The sequence below is a fragment of the Dasypus novemcinctus genome, chromosome 2, assembly GCF_030445035.2.
Source record: "Dasypus novemcinctus isolate mDasNov1 chromosome 2, mDasNov1.1.hap2, whole genome shotgun sequence".
NCBI lineage: Eukaryota > Metazoa > Chordata > Mammalia > Cingulata > Dasypodidae > Dasypus > Dasypus novemcinctus.
This window is the reverse complement of record NC_080674.1, coordinates 143,135,595-143,152,610: the sequence shown is the minus strand read 5'-3', so window position 1 is coordinate 143,152,610 and position 17,016 is coordinate 143,135,595. Positions and strand designations below refer to the sequence as shown.

The following is a 17,016-nucleotide window of genomic DNA, read 5'->3' as shown; positions in this document are numbered from 1 at the left end:
CAAAGCCAGGCTGTGGGCTTCTCCACCTCCCTGAACAGGGCTGCTCTTGAGCGGCTGCTACTGAAGCATGCTGCCAGCCTTGGCTCATCAGAACTATTTGTTCTGGGAAGTCTTCTGGGTCAGAAGGTGGGCAGCATTTGCTTGGATACATCCAAGGGCTTTACAGGCATCAACGTGCCCACCACGAGTGATGGCAGCTTCATAAATATTGGTTCAAATGCCCCTGATTTGCCCCCAGGAGTCCCCTTGAATGAGAACAGAAAACTTTATTGTACACTGCAGAGGGAGCTCTCTGTGAACCAGGGAGCCTCAGCCGGGGCTGCCAACTTGCCCTGGATAGCTATCAGAGAGGAAGCAGAGTAGAAATGTGTGGACCTTGCTCCCTGGTATAAGAACGGAGTTCTGCTCTCTTTGATGAAGCAAGTGGCTCCAGCAGCTGTGGTGAGCAAGACCAAGGGCAGAGCTGAAAAGAGCAGCCAAGATAGGAAGGACAAATGACCAGCCTACCACCTTCCTCTTTTTCCACTCTGCCCTGGGACTGGAAAGGATCTCCTCCCTGCCGAAGAGCAGGAATCTCAGTAGAAGAATGTTTTTCCTCCTGAATCTCAACCTGAACTCTGACGTCACATTTTCCGGGATGATCGTGGTCACCACCCATCTGTCCTTTCAGGCTTTGGGAGAAGAGACGCAGTCAGGAAAGGAGGAATGAAGGTGGTGAGCACCGGGAGCAAGGCTGCTGACTCGGGACAGGCCTGGGGGGATCTCAGCCCCACTCTGTATTTGAGTGGCTATGGGTTAGTCCTTCTTCCTCCCTGATCCCCAGTTTCCTCATCCATAAAATTGGTCAAGGACTTTCTATTATTAAACTGAAGGAGAGAATGGATACTGTGAGAGACTCCCTGAAGACTGTCTGGGTATGTGGGTTGTAGAGAAGCCACCTCAAAGAGCAGTTAAGAGGTCCCCGCTTTCCATTATTCCCTAACTTTCATTTAGTACTATTAGAAGTGGTAGCAGAGTCTCAGCTGGGCAATAGGGAAGAGGGGAAAAGGGCCTCTCCAACTTGGCTGCAGCTCCAGATCTGCAGCGTGTGACTGGCAGAGGCTTGGGTAGAGATCTGTGGTCCAGAGCCAGGTAAGAATCCAGACAGAGGCACAGACTGATGTAGTAGCACATATGAGACAGCATCATCCCTGGGGATACCCCAAAGAAATGCTATAGGGAAAAGGGGACCTGGGAGATCAGGGTCTTCCTAAGGAAGTAGGGGCTAGAGCTATAGTGATTTGGGCATAAATGATCTCTTTGTTACCCTTAGGCTGGTAAGTTACTTGAGAAAGAGAGAATGTAAGCACAGATAAAACCAGAAGTAACCCGTTAGCCAAACCCCTTTTTTCACAAATGAGACACTGAAGGTCTGTGTGTGTGTGTGTTGGTGGGGTGGGGGGGCAGGGGGAGCAGCTTCTTCCTATGTCGCCAGCAGGGACCCCAAGAGGAACTTCTGGATGTTCTCCCCTCCTCTCTTCACCCTGGGCACGCTCTTGGGCAGAGATACCTGGATCAAATAAGAGGCAGAATCTTTCTGAACATAGCTTTTCTCCACATGAAATGGAAGGGGAATGCTCAAGAATGGAAAAATAAATACCTGACTTTAATTCTAACTAAAATAGTTTGCCAGTTTAAATACTTTTGATTTACAATCCTCTGAATGAGAGCACCTGGAATACTTAGGGTATAGGTGCGTTTTTGTTTTTTGTTTTTGTTTTTCCCTTAAAACACCACAGAGTCAAAGCCCAGTCCAGCCAGACCCTGAGCCCCTGGCTCTTCAGCCAGCCCCTCCTGGGTAGAAGGCCCTTCTAGTTTGTGAAGTCACCAGGGAAGTGGGATTGTCCCTTGTCCACTGAGCCCGACCCCACTCCTCCCTCATTCTCCCTGCCCCTGTGGGAAAGCCTGGATCTCCAGTCACTCTGGGTTAGAGTCTGCCAGGGAGAGGCATGTGTGTGGGATCAGGAAAGGGGAGGAGAAGCCATGACTCTCTTCTGACAGTGACAGACAGTGGAGGGCAGAAATGGGCAGTGGAGGGCAGAAATGGGCAGTGGAGGGCAGAAATGGGCAGTGGAGGGCAGAAATGGTCAGTGGAGGGCAGAAATGGGCAGTGACAAGCAGAAATGGGCAGTGGAGGGCAGAAATGGGCAGTGGAGGGCAGAGATGGACAGTAACAAGCAGAAATGGGCAGTGGAGGGCAGAGATGGGCAGTGACAAGCAGAAATGGGCAGTGGAGGGCAGAAATGGGCAGTGACAAGCAGAAATGGGCAGTGCTAGGCAGAAGGCAGGTGTGAGGTTCACAGTTGCTACCAGGCATTCTCCCCTGACTCACCTACTTTACTGATAGAGGCAGCTGAGATCATCAGGGGCAGTTTTCTGTGGCTCCTGCAGCTTCTGATCTCAAAAAGCCAGGCCCATATTCCCTGACCTTCACTCCAGTCATGCCAGCAGTTCTATAAATACACCATTTCTTATATTAATTTCCTTCTGCTTGACATCTTTAGAGTGGTTTCTGTTTTCCTGATTGAGTACTGAGAGAATCTAAGCTGCTGCCATGGCCACAATGCCACACCGTTTGTGAGACTGGCATGAAGACCCTGAAAGAGAGCAGCCCCTGCCTGCGAGGCTACTCTCACGGTTTACAGAGAGACTGCCCCTGGACAAAGACGGAGAGATGGGTGGGTTCCTGCAGGCAAGGAATGAGGTGTGAGCCCATCGGGCAGACACCAGGTGACAGAGAGCCTCTGAAAGAAGTGGGGGGCAAAGCACATTTGCTTTAATTCTCTACTTCTGCAATTTCTGGTCCCTATCCTAATGGAGCTGATGTCAAGGGCAAGAGTTGCAGTTGGAGGAAGACTGGTAGAAATTGCTCAAAGTAAACCCTCATCCTCTCAAGGCAGTGTGCTCCCCAATCTCTTCAACAAATGGCAGCCTCCTTCGGAGAACTGCCCTCAGCTGATGGGAGCAAGGGAAAGCCTGGGTGGCTACTCTCTTCCCTTGGGCAGCCTGTAGCCAACGACTAATAAATGAGGGTACAATCTTGAGGTATGATACTGTTTACACTCCAGAGCTTCCTGTGGCATTAAGCTTTGACTGGATTTTCGCTGAAACCATGTCTTTGCCCAGCTTCTTCTTTTTCCTATCTTGTTTTCTACATATGCATCCAGGTTTATCCAAGAGTACTCATTCAATAAATCACTTGCAAGGAAGCGGATGTGGCTCAATTGATAGAGCATCCATCTACCATATGGAGGGTCCAGGGTTTGATCCCCAGGGCCTCCTGACCCATGTGGTGAGCTGGCCCATGTGCAGTGCTGTTGCGCGTGCAAGGAGTGCCATGCCACACAAGGGTGCCCCCGTGTAGGAGTGCCCCACGTGCATGGAGTGCGCCCCACAAGGACAGCTTTCCCACATGAAAAAAAGCGCAGCCCATCCAGGAGGGGTGCCGCACATGTGGAGAGCTGACGCAGCAAGATGATGCAACAAAAAAGAGATGCAGTTTCCTAGTGCCACCTGATAGTACAAGCGGATGCAGAAGAATACACAGCAAATAGACACAGAGAGCAGACAATCGGGGGGGAGGGGGGGAGAAGGGGAGAGAAATAAATAAATAATAAATAAATCTTAGAAAAAGGAGAAAAAAACCACTTGAACAAGAATCCCTGATTCAGGCTCTGCTTTTGGGGAAGGTGACCAAAGACAATTAGCCAAGATTTCAAAAAAAGATGCAGGGAGGCGGATGTGGGTCAAGCAATTGGGTTCCCATCCATTATATGGGAGGTCCAGGGTTCAATTCCCGGGGCCTCCTGATGAAGGCAAGCTGGACCGCACAGCGAGCTAATCTAAGGGGAGAATTGGTCCATGCAGAGTGCTGGCCCCTGCTGGAGTGCTGGCCTGTGCAGGAGTGCTGGCCTGTGCAGGAGTGCTGGCCTGCATGGCAAGCTGGCCTGAACAGAAAGCTGGCACAGCAAGATGACACAACAAAAAGAGACACAGAGGAAAGATAGTAAGAGACACAGCAGACCAGGTTGTTGAGGTGGTACAAGAGACTGAGCACCTCTCTTCCACTCCGGATGGTCCCAAGATTGGTTCCTGATGCTGCCTAAAGAGAAGACAAGCAGTCACAGAAGAACACACAGCAAATGGACACAGAGAGCAAACAATGGGGTGGGGGGAAATTAATTAATTAATCTTTTTTAAAAAATGCAGCTACCTCAAGAGCTACACTGAAAGCAGGGGCTGATCACATCTCCTTGCTGGACCTCAGTCTCCCTATCAGTTCACGGGATTTGTTCAAATCCTTTGCAGTGCTCACATTCTGTCACCTGTGGTGAGGACTCTGTGGTTTAACCAGGATGAATGATGTCGTGTCCCCCTCCCCATGCAGACAAAAAGCCCCCAGAATATACCTTCTTATATTGGTCCTTGAGGAGTGTCAGCATGACTTGCACTTTGCCAGCTTTAATATTTATTATTTCCACTAACTTTTGAGGGTACTACATCCCCCACTACAGAGTAAGTGGTACCTGTGCTGAAGGAAAGCACCTTTCTTTATTCATCATGGAGTATATCGTATGCAAACTTTCTGAGATGCACCACTCCACAATAGACTTGATTTGGGTGTCTAGAAAACATAGACTTCAATTGTAAGCACATGAAATGCTATACCATAATTACAGTTTCCAGGCACCTCTAATGACCCATTTAGATGGATTTGTAAAGCAGGCAGAGACTATGCAGCCAGAGGCAGGTGAGACTGCAGGGTCTAGGGCATTCTCTCTAAGGGCAGACTGCTACCAGAAATGATGCTATAGAGGAAAATCATGGGGAAAGATGAGGTCTTAGCAGCTAATGCTCACCACTACAGTGAAGACAAATCCTAAGATTTTTTACATTTCCTGCACTAAGTAAGAAATCACTTTGAGAAAGGAACTCATCTTATACCTGGCTAGCAGAAATGCAAATTGGTACAAGCACTTTGGAATGTTTTCATTACCATGGAATGTTTGACATTATCTTGTAAAATGCTAGTCACCCAGTTGAACTCCTAGCCTTATATTCTAGAGAAACTTTTGCACTTAAGCTCCAGAAGACAAGCACTAGAAACAATATTTATAACATCCCAAAGTGGAAACAACTCAAATATCCATTTTCAGCAGAATGGATAAATATATTGGGTACGGATATAACACAGTATTAAGTGTAAATGACTACAGCTACAAACTTGATGTAAATGGATCTTAGAAACATAATATTGAATGGAAAAAAGAAGTTGCCAGGAGACTTCATAAACCACATAATACCGTTTTTATACAGCACAAAACAAGAGAATGATAAACACTTCGGGATGGTGGACAGGGACAGGGCTGGGGGATAAGATACAAGAGGACATGTAGGTAGCACCAATACTGATGATTGTAGCGTTCCCCAAAAAGACATAAGCAAGTCCTAACCCCTGGCACCTCTGAATGTAACTTTATTTGGAAATAGGGACTTCGAGATGTAGTTAAGGATCTCGAGATGAGATCATCCTGGATTTAGATTGTCTTATGACTGGCATCCTTATAATAAAAAGAAGAGGGAAATTTGACACCCAGACACAGGGCAGAAGTCTATGTGAAGACGTAGGCAGAACTGGAAGTGATATTAGCCCGAGCCAAGAGATCCCAGGAGCCACTGGAAGCTGAGAGAGACAAGGAAGGAATCTCCCCTAGAGCCCTTGGAGGCAGCACGACCCTGCTGATGCCTTGATTTTGCCCTTCTGGTCTCCAGAAGAGTGAGAAAATAAACCTCTGTTGTTAGAAGTCCCCACTTGATGGTAATTTGTTACAGCAGCTACAGGAAACTATTAATAATACAGTGATGCTTTAGATCTAAGTTGGGTTGTGGGTTCCTTGATGCTCATTTTAAAATGTTGTGTCAAAGCTTACATATATATATTACACGTATTCTATTGCATGAACCAACTATTAAATCACACCCAGGGGGAAAAAAAGGTTGAAAAGCTTCTATATGCAAAGCAAAAGTTCTAAGCCTGTTAAGGTCCAACAGAGATTTGAGAGATTCACAGGTGTTAAGTCCCAACTGCATGCCAGGGATCATGCTAAGCACTTTTCAGAGGACGTGGCATTTAATCCCCCAGCATCCCTGTGATAGGTCACTTAGCCATTTTGCACATAAGAAAACTGAGCCTTGGAGGAGTGACGTACTTGTCCTAGGTAACTTAGAGAATAAGTGGCAGAGCAAGGACTAAATTTCCAAACTCTAAGCCCTTTCCTCCACAACACCCTCCTTCACATCTGCCTACCTCAAACTTGCTAACCCTCAAAATATAAATTTTACCAGTTTATAAACTCGAGGCAAAAGGCCTTTTTTTAAAAAAAAAGTCAGAATGCACAACTCTGTGATTATACCAAATGCCATGGATTGTACACTTTAGGTGAATTATGGTTTATGAATATATTTCAATAAAATAAATTTTTAAAAAAAGGAAAAAAGAAAGTAAGCACATATCCACTTATATTCTAGAATTCTTTTCAGACAGAGCTGGAAGAAGAATCATTTGATGTCACCATTTTAACACAAATTCTGCATTTAATGGGCTCTTTCCCTTGCCTCTGCATCTCACCACAATCTATACAGGGCACCTGAAGTTAGTGAGGAGTGGGATTCCTCACCCACCCAGCCCTGGGCCAACTTTCAGCAATGCTCTGCAGAAATCTAAGATGCAATAGCTTCCTCACTCCCTTCATCCGGGGGGTGGGATGGGGGTAAAGTTGCTTCTCCTGTAGTAAATGAAGAGACAAGTTGAGCAATCAATTCAAAAGGAATACACTATCTGGAGAAATCTACCCGGGGTGGAGTGGCCAACTGCCCCAGCCTGCCTGGGACTGTCCCCGTTTTAGCACTGGAAGTCTTGCATCCCAGAAACCCCCTCGAACTTGGGCAAACCAAGATGGCTGGTGGCTGAACCCGAGGAAAATGCTCCATCTTCCGGGATGGAAGTATTTACACATGGGTAGGTCATCTGACTCAGCCTTGTACTTCCTTCTGGAGTTCGGCTTGAAGCCATGCCCCACCCTCCTTTTCCTATAAGAAAAGACACTTGTCAGATTCTGAGGCCAAGCCAGGATGCTGGGAGCGGGGTGCAGGGGGCGCCTGCCCACCCCACAGGAGCAGGTGCTCATGGACAGTGTCATCCCTTCCCTTCCCCACCCCTCTCAACAATCAGTGGATCTTAATTAATTGATAAGCAAAGGCCAGCTTCCAAAGTCACAGCCCAGCCCCCCTGCCACCAATGCTCTGGAGGAAAATCTGTGGTGACACCTTGCTCCAAGCCCCAGAGCAGTGCTTGCCTCCTAGCCTAACGCTGTCTCCCCAGGTCCTAGCCTCATGTCATCAACAAAGGGCAAGCTCATTGCACTCTGCAGTTTATAAAACTGGCATACACTCGCTCCTAGGTTCTCATGTAAGCGCATGCATATCCCTGTCCCCTTTTACAGATGGAAACAGACCAAACATCACAGGCGAAGCAAGAGGCAGAGCCAGGCCTGAAACCAGGTCAGACTCCAAGCCTCACCCTGCCTGGTGATTCCACTGCTCCGCTTCAAAGGGCACCGTGAACAGCAGTGAAGAGGTTAAGAAGGAATCACCATGCTCTTCCCCTCTGCCTTCCCCACCCCCACAAAAGATGTATCATAATTCTGGAAAATACACTCAGCAGATGGTAGATCCTGGAATAGATTCAGGGCTGCCAGATTTTCTCCACCACAAAAACCTGACACTTCACCACATCCCGCACACAGGGTGGGAGGTGAGGGTCCTGACACAGAGATCAGGGCCAGGCAAAGGGGCAACCCAGGGAGGGAGAAAGAGGGACTGAAGACTCAGGGACCTCTGTCGCCCGCATGGTGGGGTGTGGGGTTCCCTACCTCCTGTCAAAGGAAGGGCTTGTTCAAGAGACCTGCAGGCTGCCCCAGAGGCTGGCCCCAAAGTCCCCAGGCTTGGCATGACAGGCATGTATCCCTTTAACTGAGATCCAAATCATTGGCTCAAAAGAAAAAGCACAGGCTCATTTTCAGCCTCTCTGGCTGTGAACCCAGAGTGGGGAGGGAATAGGGTGGAGACCAATCCGATAAATTCCATTCTGGAAGATGGCTGGGTGGGGGGTGGTCGTGCATGAACGTGTCTGTACACATATGAATAGCCAGAATAAAGGCTAGCTACAGACAGGGTTTAAAATTGTGCTTAGAGCTATGTATGGTGGGGGAAGCATAAGAGATTGAGAGGTGAGGAATTTTCTTGTTTGTCTGTTTTTATTATTATTATTGAAATAATGAAAATGCTTTAATAGCAATTGAAGTGATATACGCACAACTATGTGATTATACCAAATACCACTGATTGTACACTTCAGATGAGTTGTATGCTTTATTAATATGTGTCAACAAAATTGATTTGTTTAGGGAAGCAGACTTGGCCCAGTGGTTAGGGCATCCGTCTACCACATGGGAGGTCCACGGTTCAAACCCCGGGCCTCCTTGACCCGTGTGGAGCTGGCCCATGTGCAGTGCTGATACGCACAAGGAGTGCCCTGCCATGCAGGGGTGTCCCTCACACAGGGGAGCCCCATGCGCAAGGAGTGCGCCCCATAAGGAGAGCCGCCCAGCGCAAAACAAAGTGCAGCCCGCCTAAGAATGGCACCGCCCACATGGAAAGCTGACACAAGATGACACAACAACAACAAAAAGAAACACAGATTCCTGTGCCGCTGACAACAACAGAGGTGGACAAAGAAGACACAGCGAATAGACACAGAGAACAGACAACTGGGGGGAGGGGAGAGAAGGAAATAAATAAATCAATCTTTAAAATAAAATTAATTTGTTTAAAAAAAAAGTGTTTGGGTCAGTTTGCTAACATCATCTATTTACTGAGTCCCTGCTAAAAGGGCTATGTTCTGTAGTAGGGGTTCAGAGGAAGCAAAATGGGTGCGTCTGGGTTCTAGTCTCCAGGAGAAAGAAACCATGCAGCCACTGTCTTTTGCCAAGTGTACACTGAGCTGGGCATTCAGTAAGTGCTGGGAGGACTTAGAGAGCCATTGTAAAAACTTAACTTTTAGTTCAAATGGGATAAAAAGGGAATGAAGGATGGTAGAGTGCTTGTGATATGGGCCCTCTCCCTTCCAGAAGAAGAAAGTCGGTACAAAGTAAAAAGCATAAGAAAACGTTCCTGCACTCCCCTTGTTTTCTACTATCACACGGTCGTGTTGTCCCAAGGCATCCTTCCACTGCAGTGGCTGGGGCCTAACCTTGGCTTCAGGGTCCCAGCACCAGTTTCCTTTCCTTGCCTCAGGTCCCCCCATTCCAGTTCATGCTCCAGAAGGCCACCAGCAGATTTTAAAACACAGGCTAAAATTCCAGGCAGTTCATCTCTTCTGCCTCCCCAGCCTCATCTCTCTTTATGATTTCCAAATGTGCCCCACCCCCTTGCCATGCTCTCTCTAACTTTAGGCTTTTGCCCAAGCCGTTTCCTCTCCGGGGACATCCTACTCTGTCTCACATTCTTCATGCTTCCAACTCTTTGTGGATGTTTTTAGGGCTGCTTGAGCATCCTCTGAACATGGCAACTGGTTTCCCCCAAAACGAGTTTAGTACTGCCTTGACAGTAATAACATTGAACGTTAATGGATTAAACTCTCCAATCAAGAGACACAGATTAGCAGACCCATCTATATGCTATCTACAGGAAACTCACCTTAGACCCAGGGATACAAGGAGATTGCAAGTGAATGGTTGGAAAATGATTTTACATGTAAACAATAAGCAAAAAAAGGTGGGAGTAGTAACATCAGACAAAATAGACTTGAAATGCAAAAACTATTGTAAGAGACAAAAAAAGACACTATATATTATTGAAAGTGGTAATCTTTTAAGAAGAAAGATCATAAACATTTACGCATCTGACCAGGGTGCCCCGAAATATATGAGGCAAATATTAGAAAAACTAAGTAGAGAAATAGATGCCTCTACAATTATTATAGTGGGGACTTTAATACATCATTATTACCATTAGACAGAACATCTCAACAGAGGGTCAATAAAGAAACAGAGACCTTGAATAATATGTTAGAGGATCTAGACCTAGGAGACATATACAGAACATTATTTCCAAATACAGCAGGACATACATTCTTCTTGAGCACACATGGATCATTCTCCAGGATATACCACATGCTAGGTTACAGAACAATTCTCAAGGAATTCAGAGATATTGAAATTATACAAAGTAATTTCTCTGACCACAGTGGAATGAAGCTGGAAGTCAGTAAGGGGAGAGAAACAGAATAGGCACAAATATATGGAAGGTACAACACACTTTTATTTATTTTTAAAGATTTATTTATTTATTTATTTATTCCCCCACCACCACCACTCCAGTTGCCTGCTCTCTGTGTCCATTCGCTGTGTGTTCTTCTGTGACTGCTTCTATCCTTATCAGCAGCACCAGGGATCAGTGTTTCTTTTTGTTGCATCATCTTGTTGTGTCAGCTCTCCGTGTGTGCGGCACCATCCTTGGGTAGGCTGCACTTTCTTTTGCACTGGGCAGCTCTCCTTATGGGGTGCACTCCTTGCGCGTGGGGCTCCCCTACGCAGGGGATACCCCTGTGTGGCATGGCACTCCTTGTGCGCATCAGCACTGCACATGGGCCAGCTCCACATGGGTCAAGGAGGCCTGGGGTTTGAACCGTGGACCTCCCATGTGGTAGGCAGACGCCCTGTCCATTGGGCCAAGTCCGCTTCCCCACAACACACTTTTAGACAATCATTGGGTCAAAGAGGAAATTGCAAAAGAAATCAGTAACTACCTTGAAACAAATGAAAATGAGACCATAATGTATCAAAATCTAGAGATGCAGCAAAAGCAGTGCTGAGAGGGAAATGTATAGCCATAAATGCCCATATTAAAAAAGAAGAAAAAGCTAAAATCAAAGACATAACTGCACCCCTGGAGGAATTAGAAAAAGAATAGCAAACTAATCGCAAAGCAAGCAGAAAGAAGGAAATAACAAAGATTAGAGCAGAACCAAATGAAATTGAGACTAAAAAAAAAAAAAACCTACAAAAATTTTAACAAAACCAAGAGCTAGCTCTTTGAGATGATTAATAAAATTGACAGACCCTTAACTAGACTAACAGAGAAAAAAAAGAGAGCTATAAATACATAAAAAACGAAGGAAGAGATATCACCAGTGATTCCACAGGAATAAAGAATATAGCAAGAGGATACTTTGAAAAAGGGTATACTAACAAAATGGATAATGTAGATGAAATGGACAAATTTCTAGAAATACACAGGAGTCAATCTCTCTTAAGATGGAATGAGATAAGCACATATTTCAAATGCTTGCTATAAGACATGTACTTTACATTCATCATCTCATTTCACCCTTAAAAACATCTGTGTAGTTTGCCAGGCAGGACTCCTCGACAAATACCACACAATGGGAATTTTTGGAGGCTGAAAGTCCAGTCTTAAGGTACTGGCAGGGCTTGCTTTCTCCTGCAGTCTGTAGCGTTCCAGCACCCTCCAACCTACGGTGATCACGCTCTCCTTGGGTCTGCTCCTCTGGTTTCTGTGGACTTCTGGCTTTTATGGACTGCCTTATATTCCTCTGCCTTATAGGGACTTCAGTCATATGGATTAAGGCCCCCCTGATTCAATTTGGTCTCATTTTTACTAGATCTTTCAAGATCTTATTCACAAATGGGTTCATAGCCACAGAACAGGGGCCTAGGACTTGAACTTGTCCATTGGGGGGACCATGATCAATCCCCAACATCACCCCATAAGGTGGCTAACAACATTCACTTTTTCACATGAGGAAACTGAGGTATAGGAAGATTAAGATGCTCCTTTTATCTTGTTGCCTGTGGAGTAGAACAGAGTCATTCCCTGTAACTCTTTCTTATTATCTACATTCAAATACAGGGAGGCCTCACTTAAAGAAAACCCAACATAGCAAACAGGGAATAGCCATGGATTCTTGGGCTTACAAACATGAGTTAGAGGCAATGATTGCCAGCTCCCTGACCCCTTTCAGGCCCTAGGCATATAATTTAATTCAAATTAATGCAATTTAATAAACATTTATTGAGTGCCTTCTACACGGTAGGCACTATTCAGAGCATTTAGAGAGCAAAAATGACAAAGAGCCCTGCCCTAAAGGAGTTTACATCCTAGAGGAGAAAGACAATGGATAATAAATATAAAAAAGTATATACTACATGAAAAGATATGGTAGCCAGCTTCCAAGATGGCCCCCAACCATCCTCACCTCCTGATATCCATGCCCTTGTGTAGTCTTTTCCTACACCAAATGGGGCTGACCTGGGTCACCAACAGGATATTACAAAAATAATGGTGTGTGACTTCTGAGGCCAAGTTACAAAAGACATGACAGCATTTTCCTTGCTCTTTCTTGGAATACTCGCTTTGGGGGAAGCCAGTTGCCACGTCTTTAGGATGCCCAAGCAGCCCTATAGAGAGGTCCACAAAGGGAGAAACTGAGCGCTCCCACCAACAGCCAGCACTAACCCATCAGCATGTATCCAGGATGAGCAGACGCTCCAGCCTCAGTTATCCCTTCAAATGACTCATCAGGAAAGACCCCACATCCAAACCACCCAGCTAAGCCATTCCCAAACTTCCAACCCAGAGAAACAGTGAAACAGTAAGTGTATACCGTTGTTCAAGACCATTGGGTAAGGGCTTTTATAGCCCTTATCCAATTGGTCAGGAAATCTAGGAATCTAGGATAACTCCAAGGTTCTACTTACCAAAAAAAGCACATTTACCACTTAGTTTTCCAGGAAATGTCTTCTACAGACACAAAAAGCTACAGCCTGCATGGGACATTATCCAGAGCTCCAGAAGCACAAGTCCGAGAACTGGAGCTCACTAGTATAGAGAAAAGGGGTGTCTTCTCCCTGTGACTACTCACTACTGTGGCTGCTCTGAGATTCTGCTTTTGGTTTCTAAGTACCTACTGTGTGTCTGGCTTATGCTGGGGCCTAAGGATCCTGAAAGGCAAGGTCCAGCACACATCATTTACTCAATAAACATTTGCTGAAGGAATGTGGGTTGTCCTGGAATGGATTCTTCAAATGCTTAGCAAACTTAAATCTCAATTTTCAATACATCCCCCAGCCAGTGCTAAGCCTGGCCCTCTCCAGGGGAAACACAGGCGTTTCATGCCAGCCAAGGAAAATGGCCGGCTGCTTCCTCAGTGGTCTCCATCTGCAAGTCTGAAGTAGACTACTCAGGTCTCTGTGCAGGACAGAGGGGCTGTTCCAGCCCAGCCTTCTTTGGGGATAAGAGCAGGGAGGCCTGAACCACTGGCCCCATTAAGCACAGTGGGCTAGTGGTGAATGGTTTGTGCCCGTGTGGCCCCACACAAAGGGAATCTTAATGATTAATCAGGGCAGCAGGGTAAATATTTAGACAGAGAAGCCCCTGCCTTGAAGGGCCAGGCTTTGACTTCTTGTTGCAAAGGAAAGGACTTGATGTGCTGGTGGGTCTGTTACCATCAGTTTGAAGAGTAGGAAGCAGCAGCAGTTAGACCAACACTGCAGCCTAAGGGATGGACAGCTGAACTAGCAGCCAGAAGGAACTAACCTCTGCCAAGACTCGCCAGGACCCCTCCCAGGGAGCCTTTCCTCCCGGTGCTTTAAGCCCTGGCTTCAGCCTTCCTGCAGGGCTGGAAATGGTTCCCAGGACACCTTCCACACCCCTTTCCCTAAAAGCAAATATTCCCAAGGCTTCAGTGGACAGACAGGACTCTGTGCCCACTCCCCAAATCCTTCCCCAATTCCCTCTTCCCATCCACATAAGCTTCTCTCCTCTCTTATGTCACCACCATAGAGTCTGTCTCCCAAACCCGGCTGCAGAACCCCTCACAGCTGGCCAGCATTACTAGGTGTGTAGATTCCTCCCATTCCTGACTACTCACCTTTAGACCAGGGATTCTTAGCAAGGGGTCAGTGACTTGAATTGAAATTCAAAAAAGCATTATTCTTGTAGGGACATGTTGGTGTGGGTGTGATGTATTTGTTAAATGATACACAGTATAGTGTGGATTTAGGAAGGGGTCCGTGGTTATCAACTGATTGGCAAAGGGGTTCATGGAACAAAAAAGGTTAAGAACCCCTGGTCTAGACCTTTACACCTGGCTCTTATAGGGAAATCTTCTAAAAAAAAAAAACAAAACACGGGGACTTTTATTATTATTATTTCTGACCCGAGGGCAGGTCTTAGCAGGAGGGGGGCCGGAAGTTCTGGCGGTGGGGAGGAGGCCCCTACTTGCCAGCGATGAGCGGGTTCCGCAGGACCACGATGACCGAGTCCCCGCCCAGGAACATCTTGGAGATGTAGCGGTCCTTATTGACTGGCTTGGACTTCTTGCCCTTGCCGCTCTTGGGGACCTCAGTCCACATCTCCTTCACGTTCTCCAGCACCATGTTGCAGTGCCTGTCGAAGGCCTTGACAGGGCCCAGGAGCTTCTTGTTGTTGCAACAGTTGATGAGCACTTGGGTGTTGTTTTTGACTGACTGCGTGAGCACAGAGAGTGGACCGGTGTTAAATTCCTCCTCCTCCCGCTTCTGCAGCTCCTCGGGGGTCATCTCACTCTTAGGTTTGTTGAGGAGACTCATGGTGATAAGAGCGTTCTAGGATCACCCCGACTCCGCCGCGTTGCTTCACCTCTCCAGGGAAATCTTTAAGACCCCTCATAGAAAGAGACTATTGGGGTCTCTTCCAGGACATAACGACTTGTTTCAGAAGTAATGGATTGAGTCCCACCTGTATGTAGTCTTGGGGCAAACTAGGCCCTTCCTGAACTTGCCTCAGCCTCTGACTTGGTGGGTGCCAACATTTATCACCACTGTTAGTAGGAGCAACTCTAACCACAAAAAGAAACCAGAATCCAAACCTTGAAGCCTAAATCAGCCAGAACCAGCATTTTTCAAAACCGGCTTCTCCCAGGGTAGCTCCCAGCTGAGAAGAACCAGGTCTGAGTGGGTGCCTTGTGGAAAATATAAGTAAACACTCAATAGGAATATCCTCTACCCCGGGGCTGTCTTGTCCTTCACTACAGGCATCCTGGTTTTCTCTTACTGGTGGTCTTCCATGGACGCTATGGTTTCTGATTCAATGAAGGTTCAGAAGGGCCACACTACCTTTACAGGGCAGCATCAAGAGTAAGGCACCTAACGGGATCACTCCCACCCACCTTTGATTAGACATTCATTCTAGTGCAGGGCTAGCAGGACGCTTGGGGCTGCCCACACCAGTCCTGATTTCCACTTCTTGGAGTGTCCACTTCTTGGAGTCTGTACTTCACAGTGCTCTGGAATGACCTACTGGCTCTCCAGCCCAAACAGTCAGTGTCCATTCTGAAAGGAAAGGTGGGCATTTGTCTCATGTATGGTCACCCAGCATCTATTTACCCACCAAAAAATATACTCCAGTTTCTTTGGAGGTTATTGCCACCACCTCACTATGGTAAATCCAGGCCCCTGTATCTCATCAGTGAAGTGAAGGGCCTCACCCCTCCTCAACCATCCACACAGCCTGTCAACATGGGCCTAAAGACCAGCCAGGGCTCTCCCTGCAGACTCTGAATCCTTAGCAAGTGGCATAGGTATGGTATGCACTGCCCGCACTGTTCCTGATCGCCCTGCCTCCTGTCCCTCCAGACCCCACTGTGACAGATGTGCTAATCCATTCCCAACATCAGCAGCACAAGAGGCACCCAGCAATCCCCCTGTGAGATGGGATGAAAAGCAAAAATAGGGAGCTCGGTGGTGGGTGAAGTGGGGGCATGGAGATGAAAGCTTTAAACAGAGGCATCAAGTCTACAAGTCAGGCCCTGGGGCAGGGGGAATTCATGTCACCAAATGCATGATAACATTCATGTAATAAATCAGGCCACCGCTAGGCACCAAGTAGGGCCCAAAGTGAGAAAGATCAAAACCCACCTGTCTTCTCCCACAGTCCTTGGTGCCTTTTAAAAAAGTCACAACCCCACACTTTGACCTGCCTCCTCAGAGATCACAGTACAGCTGTCCACTAGTGTATCCTCAATACCTCCTCCATGCTGTGCCTCAGCACAGACCAGCCCCTGCTCTCAGGAACCCACGTTAATCATTCAAATAAACACTCCAGGTGAGGAAGTGAGGCTATATTAGCACAAATTCTGATCAGCACAATGACGGAAGAGAACATGGGGAAGGAAACTAGGCTGGGAGGCAGTTTGCCAGAAAATGGATGGCCAGAGTTAAACTCTTCGTTTCCCGCATCTTTACCTTAGCAGCCACCACTTTAAGTGGCCCCAATTGGAAGAACTTGTGACCCTGACAGCGTCCTCCCCCAACACCCCTTTGGGGTCCTAGGCTCTCCGCCTTAGTTCCAGGCATTCGACTTCCTGGGAACAGAGGGCCTTCCCTCGATCCCCCAGAGGCTGCCTCCTCCCTGACAGGCTACGAAATGGGCTTATTGGGCTTTCTCTCGTCTTTTCTCTGCACTCCCCCACCCTCCGCCCCCGTCCTCATCAGCGCGTCCACACTGTGGTCTCTCTGTACCAGCTAAGTGATCTCTAAGGAAGGAGGCTGCTCGCGGGCGGACCTGGGAACTGGACGACACCTGGCCCTCTGCGCGCTCACCTGCGGCGCTCTCCGACCCGCCTGAGGACGCAGGGGAGGGAGGCAGAGGTGGCGGGGCTGGAGGTGGGTGCGGCGGCGGAGAGCAGCTCAGCGACCCCAACTCAGGCAAGAGAGTGGGCGGGAGGCTCCGCGCCCGACTGTCAATCACGGCCCGGCCCGCAGCTGCGCTCTCCTCGGCCCCAGCCCACTGCTCCTCGGAGGGAGATAAACATCGAGAAATCCAATCCAGCCTCGCTTCAGAGATAAACAGATGTGC

At 47.5% G+C, this 17,016-nt stretch overlaps 1 pseudogene; it reads right to left on the bottom strand.

Annotated features, from left to right (window-relative positions):
• Window positions 1-14,300: 14,300 nt before the first annotated feature.
• Window positions 14,301-14,791, bottom strand: LOC101439983 (small nuclear ribonucleoprotein Sm D2 pseudogene; annotated as a pseudogene).
• Between the last annotated feature and the right edge of the window lie 2,225 nt (window positions 14,792-17,016).